The sequence below is a fragment of the Microtus oregoni genome, unplaced genomic scaffold (assembly GCF_018167655.1).
Source record: "Microtus oregoni isolate MIOR12 unplaced genomic scaffold, Mior012 000024F_ref0000369, whole genome shotgun sequence".
NCBI lineage: Eukaryota > Metazoa > Chordata > Mammalia > Rodentia > Cricetidae > Microtus > Microtus oregoni.
In genome coordinates this window covers 6,559,799-6,573,214 of record NW_024543083.1, presented here as the reverse complement: position 1 = coordinate 6,573,214, position 13,416 = coordinate 6,559,799, and positions in this window count along the sequence as shown.

Genomic DNA, 13,416 nt, shown 5'->3' with positions numbered 1-13,416 from the left:
TACTTTGAGTTAATCTGGTGAAGAACTAGGCAATAATATAATTTACTCCATAAACCTTCTTTATCAGAAATTACTTGTTATATTTAATTATGATGTCATTTGATTTACAAATTCTCTAGAATTAACTCTCTTTTTTTTATTGGTTTCAAGTTTTTTCTAGAATTTATACTAGAAAAAAATGTAGCTTTCTCATTTTTTATTTTTAGTTCTTTGTTTTCACTTATTTTTAAGAAAAAAATGAAATAAAAAAATAAAATAAAAGGGAAAAACTTAAAAATCTTGTCATGGAATTTACAGTGTTTCCGTGAGTAATGCCATGTACCCCGTTTGTCCATATATCTTTACTTACAGGTATCCTCTTATTAATATTTTATTTTCTGATTCTTTTATGTATGTGTGAGTGCACACACATAAGAATTGTTTTCTGATATTTTATGTCTGCGTGAGAACACTGTATGTAGTATATGTGAATTTGTGTGTTGGTGTAGGTGCACAGAGAAAAGAAAGGTATCTGCTGTCCTTCTCTGCCACTTTCCCCTTTATTCTTTTGAGGGAGGTTCTCTCCAGTATCCTGGGTTTTGCAGTTTTAATTTAGTTGATAGCTGGCAAGCTTGGTTTTTCTCTGATATTTTGGCAGTATAAGCATACTTAAGACTATGGCCGACAAGCTTCTTATTTGGGTGCTGAGATCTGGTCTTCATGGTTTTACAGAAAGCACTTCTAACCACTGAACCTTCCTTCCAGTTACCATTAGGAATCATTTTAAAAATACTTTTATTTATCTTTCATATCTTAGACTTTTATTTGTTATTTTATAGAATATTTTCATAGACCCCCATCCTTGTATTTGTTTTATTTTCCTTTGTTCCTTTGATATTTGCTACCTCCTTTCAGGAAAAGTAGATCAGATCCATTCACATAAGCACAAGAGTATATATTGGCCATTTTAAGGTATTGAATACTTTTTGCTTCATTGCAAATACAAGTTGGAAAGCTAAACAATATGCATAAGCCTGTATTCAACATCCGGTGTGATATACCTTTCTATTTAGCACAGCTGTTTTGAATAGTCTTTTCTACTTGACTTAGTTACCTTACTATTAAGAGCATTTTAATATGTCTGATTTGAAGCAATACATAGTCCTTCATTTACTGCCTATAAGAGGAAAATTCTCTACATGGAAATCTCCTAAAACTTTCAGCCTTTTCTTTAGAAAAATCTGAGGTTTAACTTGGAAAAAAAAAAAACAACCACTTTTCATTAACTCTATCAATCATGTTATATATTTGATAGTATTTGGTATAATCATATCAAATGACAAGAAAACAGATTGTTGACCTAAAACTGATAAATAAAAGTGAGATTTCCCCCTTTAAGGAATGAAATGGAAGGTTTCTCTTCTGTGAGAAGTGTTGATGTAAGGATTTGGTTGACCAAATGCCCATGAACATTTCCTCTACATGGCCCTGTCATCTGCCTTAATAATGTACCTGAACTGCTCTACATAGAAATGTATAGCAAATGATCTGTGTCCTAGAGTTAAAGACCTAAAATGTTGTCTTGAAATTCTGTGTAATGTGTTCTTTATCAATGATATAGTGAAATAGTAGACAGATTATAGAAGTAGCTGGAGTTACTCTCCTTCCAATTGTAATAAAATGCATAAAAGAAATCATCTTGGGAAAAGATGGTTTCTTCTGTCTCATGGTTTGAGGGACTGTCATTCATTACAACAAAGAAGCCCTGGTAGTTGAGGCAGGAGTCTCAGGAAGCAGAGAGCCTGAGCCAAAAATTGTTCCACCTGTCACCAATAAGACTTGTCTTTAGCGAGTCCCTTCCTCTGTCTAGAACTCCACCCCTAACACTCCACTACAGCTGTGAAGCAAGTTCACAAACACATGAGACGAGGGAGCAAATTTCACAGTCCGAATCACACTGGCTTTATGGTACTGATAGAAGCCAGAAATCTGGTCAGGCAAATGCAGTTTGAAGATTTTCCTTACCCTTAGAAACTTGCCCTTTTTTTTTTTTTTAAAGAAAGGAACCAGGCCTGTATTCTTAATTGTGAATAGGAGTTGAGCTCTGCTTCAGCAGCTCTGAAGGAACTCAAAGAAAGGCTCTCTGTATATTAACGGGGCTCATCTCATCACCTGACAGTTTTGTCTTTTGGTAATCACAGTTTAGTACAGCGTTTTTTCTTAAGTTCTATGTTAGGTTCTGAAGATACTATAATCACTACTGCATGGTCCTCACTCTCGTGGTATGTATACAGTCTAGTGAGAAGACAACTTGATTCCTACGGCGTGGTCCTCACTCCTATGGTAAGCTTATAGTCTAATGACAGGAGAACTAGCAAACAAGGAAATGAAGAATAGAAGAAATGTTGGTGAAAGCCTCTATGGGGATAATAAAGTGTGGGTTATGTTTCAGAATGCATTTTGGAATGATTTAAAGGTGGCTGAGACCCACTCTGTACACACTGAGGAGAATGAAGCCAGTTTCAGAGTGGTACAGGAATAACAGACTTCCTCTCAGGCTTCTGCTGCTAGAAAGACTTTGATGTGGAAATTGGGAAAGCAGTTAAAGGAGTGTGCAAACAGATCAGGGCATGAGGTGTGGAGAGTTAAGCACATGCCACAGCACCCAAGGTTTCTTTCCTTTTAGAGGGGGTATTATTACTACGTATCCCAAGTTGATCTCAAATTTGTGACCTGTTACTTCAACCTCCTTAGATCTGGAATTACAAAATACATTATTTTGAAGGTAAAATTCTGAAATTAACCCTAAACAGCATTTTTTCCTATTAAAGTACTTTAAATAGGGAATGATGTGGAATGTTTGTAAAGTACGATACTAAAGTGAAGACTGGTTTGGATGTGTAGCTAGAGTAGAAGCAACGATAGTTGACGTTTGTGTAGTAACAAAATGTGACACATTTGAATACCTTTCAGGGGAAGCACTGAGAGTTTCAGACGTAGGACAATTTGCTTGTAGTTTATACAGCACAAGAATAAGCAGAAATGCTCTTGGGGTTCCTCTAGACTCAAGCAAGTGACAGTGCCGTTTACTAAGATACAGAAGACTAGGAATGACAAACATTATAGATGAAAGAAAAGATCAAATGGTCCCATTTGGACATGGCACTGTTAGACCTCTTAGATTCTAATGTGTAGTTAAATAGATGTGGCTGAATTTACTCTAGATCTTTGGACTTCTAAAGTGCATGGTGAATACATAGAATTAAAGGCAAGAGAAAAAAAATACATGCCCTCTAAAAAGAAATAGCAAAGAAATAAAGAAAACCCTCAACAGGCTCAGTATTTAATCTTCAGAAGGAAGAGAAAGAGTCTGCAAAGGAGGGGGAAGGGCAGGGAATTGTGAAGCAAAAGGAAAATTAATATAGCTATATGGAATTCAAGGAAAGAAACATTTCAGAAAGGGGGGGCAGTACATGAGCTGGAGCCACTGAGAGACTAAGGGAAATCATGAGTTGGAAACTTGTGACCACACTAGCCATTGCATTCTTGACAATTTAATTTCATTAAGTCATAGATTTGAAGAAGAATGAAAGGACACTGAGGAAAATGTCAAAGTTAATTTAAAATGAAGAAAGAAGAGGATAAATTGACTAAGTAGAGATAGCATCTGTAGGCAGTGATTCCATAGCTTTGGAGGAAGGCAGACTGGCAAAGAGAAACTGCTAAACAGGTAGTAAGTTACGGACAGGTAAGAAGAGAATGGGTTCTAATGTTCTGTTCTCCGTAGCTGTAGCTATTGTGAATATGAATTTACTTTTTTATGCTATGATGGTTGAAATGGACTTTTTAATTCACACCATGAAGATGTTCAGGATACTGGATATGCTAAATATCTTGTTTTAGTCATTCTACAACATATACATGTTTTAGAACATTATGTCATATAAATTAAGCACATACAGCTTGTATTTGTTAGTTAAAAATAAAGTAAAACTTCAAAAAGCTTTGGTTCTCCTGGAGGCTAAAGAATATGACAATAGCTCAAGAACATGGGAACTGCAGTTGTGGAAAGGGGTAAGCTGCTTCGAACAATTTCCCCACTGATCCTGATGGCATCATGAGGGTGGGTAGGTGGAAGAGAATAGCAGGGAATGTGTAAGAGAGAAAGTCTGTGAAAGCAAACTTCTGAGGAAAGTGAGAAGAAACGGGATCCAGAGAAGAAACAAGGGATTCGATTTTATAAGCTAATGCTAAGGAAGATTTAAGAAGACAATAGATACGTGTGTGTTTGTAGCCTTACTGAGATATTTCAGACCACCAACTCATCTTTCCCAGTTTGCAACTGAAATAAAGATGAAGACATCCTCGGGTCAGCCATCAGAACTATCCTAACTCTATCAAAAAGAAATAAAGTCATAGAATGACTAAAACGGTCAGATTTACCCCTGCTACATGGCTGGCAAGACAATGGATTGCAACTTTTTCTGGAGGACAGATGTCAGACTTTGGGTAGTAAGCAGGAGGCTCTAGTCAGCCGCTGGATTCTATTTATCTCTGATCACCCACAGAGAATGCACCTGCTGCAGTGCCATTTCTTATCATTTCTTTAAATATTATAAAAGTCCATTTGTTTTATCCATAAGAATTTCAGGTTGTCATTCTTCTGTTTTAAATGTATAAAAGAAAGGAAATCCCCACCCACACACAGCATGGAAGAAGAATACAATGCCATTTTGAATACAGGATAATACAGAACAATTGTCCAAAAATGCCAAAGAGCAAGAAAACAGTGTGGCTTGGGGTGCCATATTTTGGTATATTTTTTTAAGTATCCATTTTATGTTATTTTCAGAGAAGTTCCTTGGATTTAGGTCAAGCTGGCCAAGCTGGCTGACATTGACATATCCCCCTAGATATATCTGACAGCCATAGCCCACCAGTCAACAGCTTAAAGTAGTATTTATGAACATCTCTGAACATGGTCACACAGTAAGCAAGACACAGAGGAGAAGGAAAAGCAGTATCAGCTGTGAAATAACACTCTCTGTTTCCATATTTCTTCACCATAAAGCCAGGAATTAAGTGAGCATACAAAAGGCAGGGAGTATCTGCCACTAGAAAAGAGTGAACTGTGTTATATTTAAGGAAAATTTCAAGAGGCATCACATGGGAGAGGATTTTCTGTCATTGAAATGAAGTGTCATCTTAGGTTTCCTCCTACATACGTCAATTTAATTATAAAACAGATTTTGTACATCAGAAGCAATAATGGGGTGCTGGATGAGTAGGTGTGTGTGTGTGTGTGTGTGTGTGTGTGCATGCATGTGTAATTTTTAAATATTCAACATGAAGTTTTCTGCACTCCAGAGAATTAATCAAACTGTCAGATCCAAGACCAAAAACTGAGAAGTACACCCAGTGGTGTGTCTTGGTAACTTAGCAACCAGAGCTGAAGAGGGTAAGACAAGAATTTCTGTCATTTTCTAATATTTGAGAATGTCTACCTTATACTCACTCTCCTTGCTCGTACCCACACCCACACTTTGATCACTCTGGATTATAATTCACTAAATCATACCTTTCATAATTTTAATGATATTATGCATGACGGTTTCTACTTAGGGGACAGTGAAAACCACTTCCTGGAGACTGAACTGTAGAGCATCTGTGAATCTTTTGTTAACCAAGACTAAGTCATTGCAGGTGATGGTAATGGGGCTGATAACCATATATAAGCTCAGCAACTCCTTTATTTAAGTACACACCTAGGGGCTTAGCAATTCCCATGATAGGCTCTGCACAGCAAGTTCTTCTGTCAAAATTACAATGTTGCAGCCATCCATGTATGGGCATCAGTACAGAATCTTCCCATAATGGGTCCAAGTTCTCAATTTATGGCAGAGAAATTAAGCCCTAAGTTATACCGATTAGTTTTTCACCTTAATGTCTGGGAACCATCATAAGTGAATTGTCTAAAAACAAGAAAAAGAGGCCTGGTTTGAGTCATTAGCAATGCACACAGTATCCCAAATGGCCTTGAGTTAGTAGAAGATAGAGGGTGTTCACTACTTTGCTTCTGTTTTTGTCAATATTGACCAGCCATACTGAGTAGTCTTCATAGCAGGCTCTTACAAGGCAAGAGGCTTGATGGTGGGCAACAGTCAGGGTGAACACCAACACTTCCCAGGATGACCCTCTGTGTTGCTTTGAAAAGCATGTGTTTCCTGGAGAATGATGCACTGGTGGCCATTTCTTTTCCTCCCACGTGAGGTATTAATAATCACACTATGGAGGTACTGTTGTCCCGTTGTATTTTTGTTCCATTTCCAGTTGTTGCTGGGAATACTTTATACCTTTCATCTCAGTGTGGACATGTGACTATTTACTTAGGAAACATTACCTGAGTTCCCTTAGGAGCAGTTCCCTGTGCTCAGAAAGGAACAGGTAATGTTCCTTACCATCAGAGATCTCAAATAGATCACCTTCATAATACAAAATATTGCACATCAACACTGGACCATACTTTCTCTGAGTCTCATTACCTTTAACCTTCAAATATTGATCCTAGGACGCACCAATAATTCTGCCTGGCCTCGATGTTAGAGCTGTCTGACGAGAGATGCCGAAACCTGGACTGTGGGAAACAATTCTTTGAAAGAGAGAAAAAAAATATTAGACTTCTTTTATATTTTTTAGAGAAAGGAAAAAAGATTATAAATAATATGGTACTTAAACATTCTCATTTCTATCTTTCTTTCCAGAAATCACTGTGTGTTTGTGTGTGTGCGTGCTTGCATGTGTATGTGTGCACACATGTGTGTGTGCGTGTGTGTGTGTGTGTGTGTGGCGAGAAGGGAGGCAGGAGTTTACCTCACACATTAACTGTGACATCCTCAGGGATGCTGCAACGTAAAACATCTCACACTTGCTCACATTAGTATATTTATAAGCTAAGTATCTAAATTCAACTAATCCTCAAAATTGGGCTACCTTAATACATTCTTGAACAAAATCAGCACTAATTACAGACAACAGTGTAGCAAGTAAACAAAACGTATCTGATCGAGTTGACAAGATCCCCTCCTGCCCCTTCTCTGCGAGCTTTACAAGGGTCAACAAGTGCAAGGTAAGGGCTCTTACAAGCAATACTGGAATTTGCAGAAATTGTATTTACGGTATTTTGGAATGTGTGTCTATTTATTCTTAAGTAATATAAATTAATATAACTCTCTATGGAACTTCAGCCTAAATGCTTTTCATTCTTATTGTATTACCTAATACCTTATTTATGTGTGTAAAATATCTGTGTATTTGAGTGAGCCACATACTTAAGTACATCATGGTGTTAACGATCAGAAAGTTTTGAGGCTGCATCTTGAAGTCATGCTTCCTGTTTAGGTTTGAAGACCATCCAGGTCTCCTGGCTGCACACAGCCACACACAGTCATATGGACCCATTTATCCCTCTAGTCCATATTGATCTTCCTGTTGCTTTGTCCTCTTTTCTTTGAACAAAGCAAATAATGTATCAAATCTGGAGGGGAAATGCTGGATTTTTAGTGAAAAACAGCATTTCATAAGCAACTCACTGATTAATCCTTTCTGTTAAATTTGCAATTTGAAATATCTCTATAGTATTTCCTTACTTTTACTTTAAAAGCCTAACAGCTGTGTCAAATACAGCTGGGAACTTCCAGATCAGTTGTTCACTGAGTTGTTTTTATCGGCTGTAGCTTTGTGTGCTGGTCTCTGTCTGCTGAAGGAGGGGCTCCTTGGATGAGGGGTGAAAGCTACACCTCTCTGTTTGTAAGGATAGGTGATTACAATACAGTCAGAATTAGAAATGTTAGAGAACTGGCAGGGATACATTTCCCTCTAGGGTCCAGGACTCCACTCCTTGTCCACGGGCAGCTGGCAATGTTTACAGTTCCTAGTTGGAGTGATCCTTAAGTCCAACTATACAGCTATTAGTTACTCCCAGGATACAAGTGCCACTGTTTCATCTTTTGGGACAACTTGACATTCTGTTTGTTGTTGGTGTTCATAGGTACAACAGCTGCTCTTCTCTATTAGCTTGCATAGTCCTTTCTGGTACTGTGAAAGCTAGTCCTTGGGGAGGAGGCTTCTAGGTCAGTGCCAGATCATTTCCTCCAAGGGTCTTAACCTTAAGTTTCTTGGAAGACAGCAAAGGTAGCAGCAATAACCTCCGTTGATTTGGGTGTCTCTTAGAATGCCCTGTTCAACAACTAAAAAGAGGTTTCCCATGTTTGGCACTATGAGGTTTGATAGATAATCTATGGCTCTTAGTAGAGAATTATTGCTACCAAGTTTTATAATATATATATTATACATATACACATGTATATACATACATATATGTGCATATATACACATGGTACATGTGCGTGTATGTATACATGCATATGATATGTACATGTATATTATATATACACATATATATCAAATATGTATGTGTGTGTAATTTTAAGTAGACATGAAATAACACGACTTCCTATGACTTTTTCAAACAATTCTAGTGTTACTTATCCCAGTTTCCTTGTTCTCCTTCCGTGTGAGTCTCTCCCCTTCCCCCCACAGGTAAATTGCTCCCCCATTGTTTCCACTTCCCCTTCCTAGCACCTGTGTCCACCTACTCCCCTCTTTTGAGTCCTTCTATTCCTTTTGTTGTCCCCCTTTCACTTCATGGTATCTGCTGTCATTCCAGTTATTATACACACAACAAGTTTTAGAGCTAGAAGCCAAAACTTATTGAGAACATGCTGTGCGTGCCTTCTGGGTCTCAACTGCCTCACTCAGGACAATATGTTCTCTGATAGAGGGCTAATATTCAAAATATATAAGGAGCTCAAAAATAGAGTTAAAAACAAATTTTTAAAATAGATTGTAGGTCTGAAGAGAGAATCTCTAAAAGAAGAAACAAAAATGGCTAAGAAATCTCTCAAACTTCAACTCTCTTAGCGATTGGAGAAAGGTAAATTGGAACTACTTTGACATTTGTATCCTATCCGGTTCGCAGCAGCTAAGGCCAACCAAAGAAACCAACAACAGATGCTGGTGAAGGAAAGTTGTTGGTGAGAAGGACAACTCACACAGCCTCTATGGAAATCACTGTGGATAATTCCCTCAAAGCTCAAATTAGTTCTATATAACCCAGCTATAACGCTCCTTGGCTTATGCCCAAAACGATTCATAGGATAATGAAAATGTTACATGATGTGGGATGTCCTTCTGTATATGGTTGCTTTTGTTGGTTAATGAATAAAGCTGTTTTGGCTAGCTTTTATATGTTAAATTAATTCATTTCTATTAATCTGTGTATTGCCACAAGGCTGTGGTTTCCCAGTAAATTTCCGGTGTCTTTCTCCTTTGCCATTCACACACACACACACACACACACACACACACGCATGCACGCGCACACACACACACACACACACACACACACACACACAGAGAGAGAGAGAGAGAGAGAGAGAGAGAGAGAGAGAGAGAGAGACAAACTTTGGAATAGTATTCAATTTTAAGGAAAAATAAAGTCGTGAAATTTGAAAGTAAATTTTGTAAGGTGTTTGAGGATATAATAGGCAGAAATCCTGAGTGAGTTTTTCTTTCAAATAATCTGAGAATTTCAATGTAGTTACAATGCTATTTAATGTATAAAAAATTTACAGAGCAAAGATTTGGTTTGTACTGTAACTAGATCATTAGTTACTTTTATAATTTCATTTTGATGTCTTTAAAATGTGTGTGTATCTCTGTGTATCTATATCTCTCTCTGTGTTTGTGTGTGTGTTATTACTATAAATGAAACACTGAGGAAGGGAGAGAATTCCAGTGCCTCTGCTGCTACTTAGGCATGGCAGAGGTGATCTTTCCAGGAGTAAGTATATTTGACCAAAGCAAGTCACTGTTGATTCTGTTAGAAACCTCAGTCAACACCAAATTGCTATGTTTACCATCCTTTTTGAGGCAACTGCATACTTTCACCTTATACTACCTGTAATTCAGTTCCTTAATTTTTAAATTATTAAAATATGATTGAATGGATGTTATGAATGCTTTACTTTTTAAATTTCTTTGCATAGCTTACTTCTTTAAAGTAAATAGGATTCCATTTTTAGTGAAGTTCTCGGGGCCAGGTAGAATTAATTGGAGAAAAACGACCCCACTGCGCATCACATAAATATGTATTTTGGATGAGATCTAGTACCACACTGCCTTTTAAAACTTATTACTTTGCCTAAACCTGAAATTGTCAAGTGGCCTTTGTCCTGTACCCAGCAAAGACAGAGCCAAGAGCAATTTGCTGTAAGAAACGAGGAAATTTTTCTTCTGCCAAACTTCCTTATGACTGCTGTTCTTGGAGGCAGAAAAAAAATGCTCTATAAAGGCAGATATAAAAAGAAACAGCTGCCCTTGTCCAAGTTCCTATCACATGTGACCTGGTTTTCCAAATCTCTGGGATGCCTGGACCCTTGTTTCCCAGCAAGAGCCATAACTAACTCTGCTTTCATGAGACTCCTTCTAGTTCTGTTTGCAAACCATACCCAGTATGCCCATTAGGCGGACATCTGGCATGGGGACCACTGCACAGCATCCTCGTGGACCTTCAATCTGAGGCAGGAACCAAACTGTCTTTTGTCAGAATTCATCTGAAGATGCAGAGGTCAACATCGTGGGATAAATGGGCTTGTTTCTGACACTAGAACTAAACAGAAAATGTTCAGGAGATGGTGGGTGGCCTGAGGCAGATTCAGTTTTCTGGAGAAAGGCAAAGAGTCCAGTAGTATGTTGATTGTCCTTGTAAGAGTATTGTAAGGGGTGAGCATTGTTGTGTACAACTGTACGAGGATAGGAGGGTTAGACGAGCATGCAATTAATACCCAAAATGATACTATCACTAATTTGTTCTTCAAAGATTCCTATGCTCTTTCATCTCCTTTTTAGTGTCTTTTAAACAGAGAAATCCAAGGAACAGCATGGACCTCCAGTCTATTTCACTATCATTTGTACTTACTCTTTGCTACAGTCATTTATTGAAGCTACTTCCTGACCTTTTGAGTAAAATCAATACTCTTGGTGCTAAATTAAAAATATTGAGTAAGGATGCTTCTGTAACTCAAAAAGAAAACCTACAGCTATTCCCTGTGTATTTTGAAGAAATTACAAAGCCTCTGCTTAAAATTTCAGGTCCTTAAAAGTTAAAACATTGTAGTAAAAAAATTATTTAAATCAGCATGTTAATATTTTGATTATCTCCAACTTAGTGATTAAAACAATATCTGCTGATTAAGTTTATATTTCTGAGGGGTGGAAATGAGGGTGGATCTCATTAGGACTTTTGGTCACGGCTAGATACTGCATATAGTCAAAGTCACGTCAGCTAAAATTAACTAAGGAGCATCACCTGTCTGTCACATATAGCGATTGTGAGAATGAGCTTCTTTTCTTTACTTTCTAGCAAACTTGTCCAAATTTGTGCATGTGCTTCCAAAAGTCTAAGAAATCCAGTAGTGACTTTCTCTTAGCCCAAACAGACAGAGTTCAATTCATAAGGTAAGAAATCTCACCCTATAACTCCATTGGAGGGGCTATGGGCCTACTACAAATGGGAGTCATTTTGGAATCCACACACTAATCATGATAGAGACCACATGTTTGATTCGTTGTAAACGTTTCACCAATTTTAACAGCTGAGCCATTGTGTTCTTGTTTCAAGGTTGATAATACTGAAGCTTAGAAACCCTAGGTGACTTTTCCACAATCAGGTATTAGAAGCTGACCAGCTTGCCTTGAACCAGGATTTGTGTGGCCTAAATCTTTTCATTTAAATGTTTTACTTCATGGTTTTCTATGTTCATACTTTCCAATTATTTTATTCAGCAATGGTATTTCTTTTCCTCTTATTTCAAAGCCTCTTAAGATTTTATTATCCCAATCTTTTTAATTTATTTCAGTTTTACAAATAAAAGGAAACTGAGATGTCCGGATATTTTCTTTTTAAGAATAAGACACACTTTATCTTTCTTAAGTTAAAACCAAATAGTCTCTATTCTTGATTTACGTAATATTAAAGACATTTATTGGGATGCAGTAGGAGCTACTGTCAGAAACCCATTCTTCACTGAGGACTTTGACACTGAGTATCACCTCCATAAAACAGAATAAGTGGCCTCTGGAGATAATTCAGTTGGTAAAGTGTTTGATGCGCAAACAGTAGGTCTTGACTTTGAATCTCCTGTACCCCTGCAAAAACCTTTGCATAGCAGTGAACACCTATGTCTTAGCACATGTGTGTGGAGGCAGGAAGATCTCTGGGGCTTTCCACCCATCCTGTCTAGCATATCAACGCGGTCCAGGTTTAGTAAGAGAGTCTGTCTCAAAACCTGGGCTAGAGAGGCTACAGCTGTGACTCAGAGGGCAAGAGCACTTCCTGTTGTTTTCTGGAGGTGCAAATTCAGTTCTTAGAGTCCTTGTTGAATGTCTCCCAACTACTTGTAACTCAAGCTCTAGGGGTAGTGAATGCCTCCCTCACTGACTTCTGGAGCTATTCATACACATATGACACACATTTACACACACACACACACACACACTAAGAATACATATTTAAAAAATAAAGTGGAGCCAATTGGGGATAACACTCAGCACTGATCTCTGGTTTCCACATGCAAGCCCACATGTATGCAAATGAATGTTCACACATACGCATGTGCACTCTCAAGTGAAAATAAACAAACAAAATAAAAATAAAACAACACGTTGTTTAATTGTTATGCATAATGAGGGAGGAGGTTGGGAGGAAGAGTGGTATTCAGAGACAAAAATCCACGAACAACAAGAAGAAAGCAAAGATGGTGGATGTGCTAAAATCAATGCATGATTTCTTTGGCTTCTTGAACCTTAATTCTTGTTGAGAAGATCTTGCAGGGTCCTGGAAATAAGAACATCTGTGTCCCATGGTCCATAGATAGTTTCCTGTTGGATCATCACTTCATTTTTCCAGTCCTAGAGTTCTGCACTTAGAAGCTAAGAATTCTGGAGTTTAAAGCTTTTAATTATGCCACAATGACGTCTAGAGCAGGGGTCTAGGAAGGAGATTTCAGCAGCTCAAGGAGCTGGGTCCTCCCTGTTGCTACAAAATTAATAGTCTTTCATTTTTTTCAACCTGCTAACCTTTAATAACAATATAAACACTTCATTTGACTGCAAAAGGGAATGCTTTTCTCCATGCTCCTGAATTCCCTTACAGTGGAACTGATCTATTGGGAGCTCACCAAGGCCAGCGGGACTGGGACTGAATAAGCATGGGATGAAACTGGACTTTCTGAACGTGGCAGACAATGAAGGCTGATGAGAAGCCAAGGACAATGGCACTAGGTTTCGATCCTAATACATGAACTGGAGGACAATGGC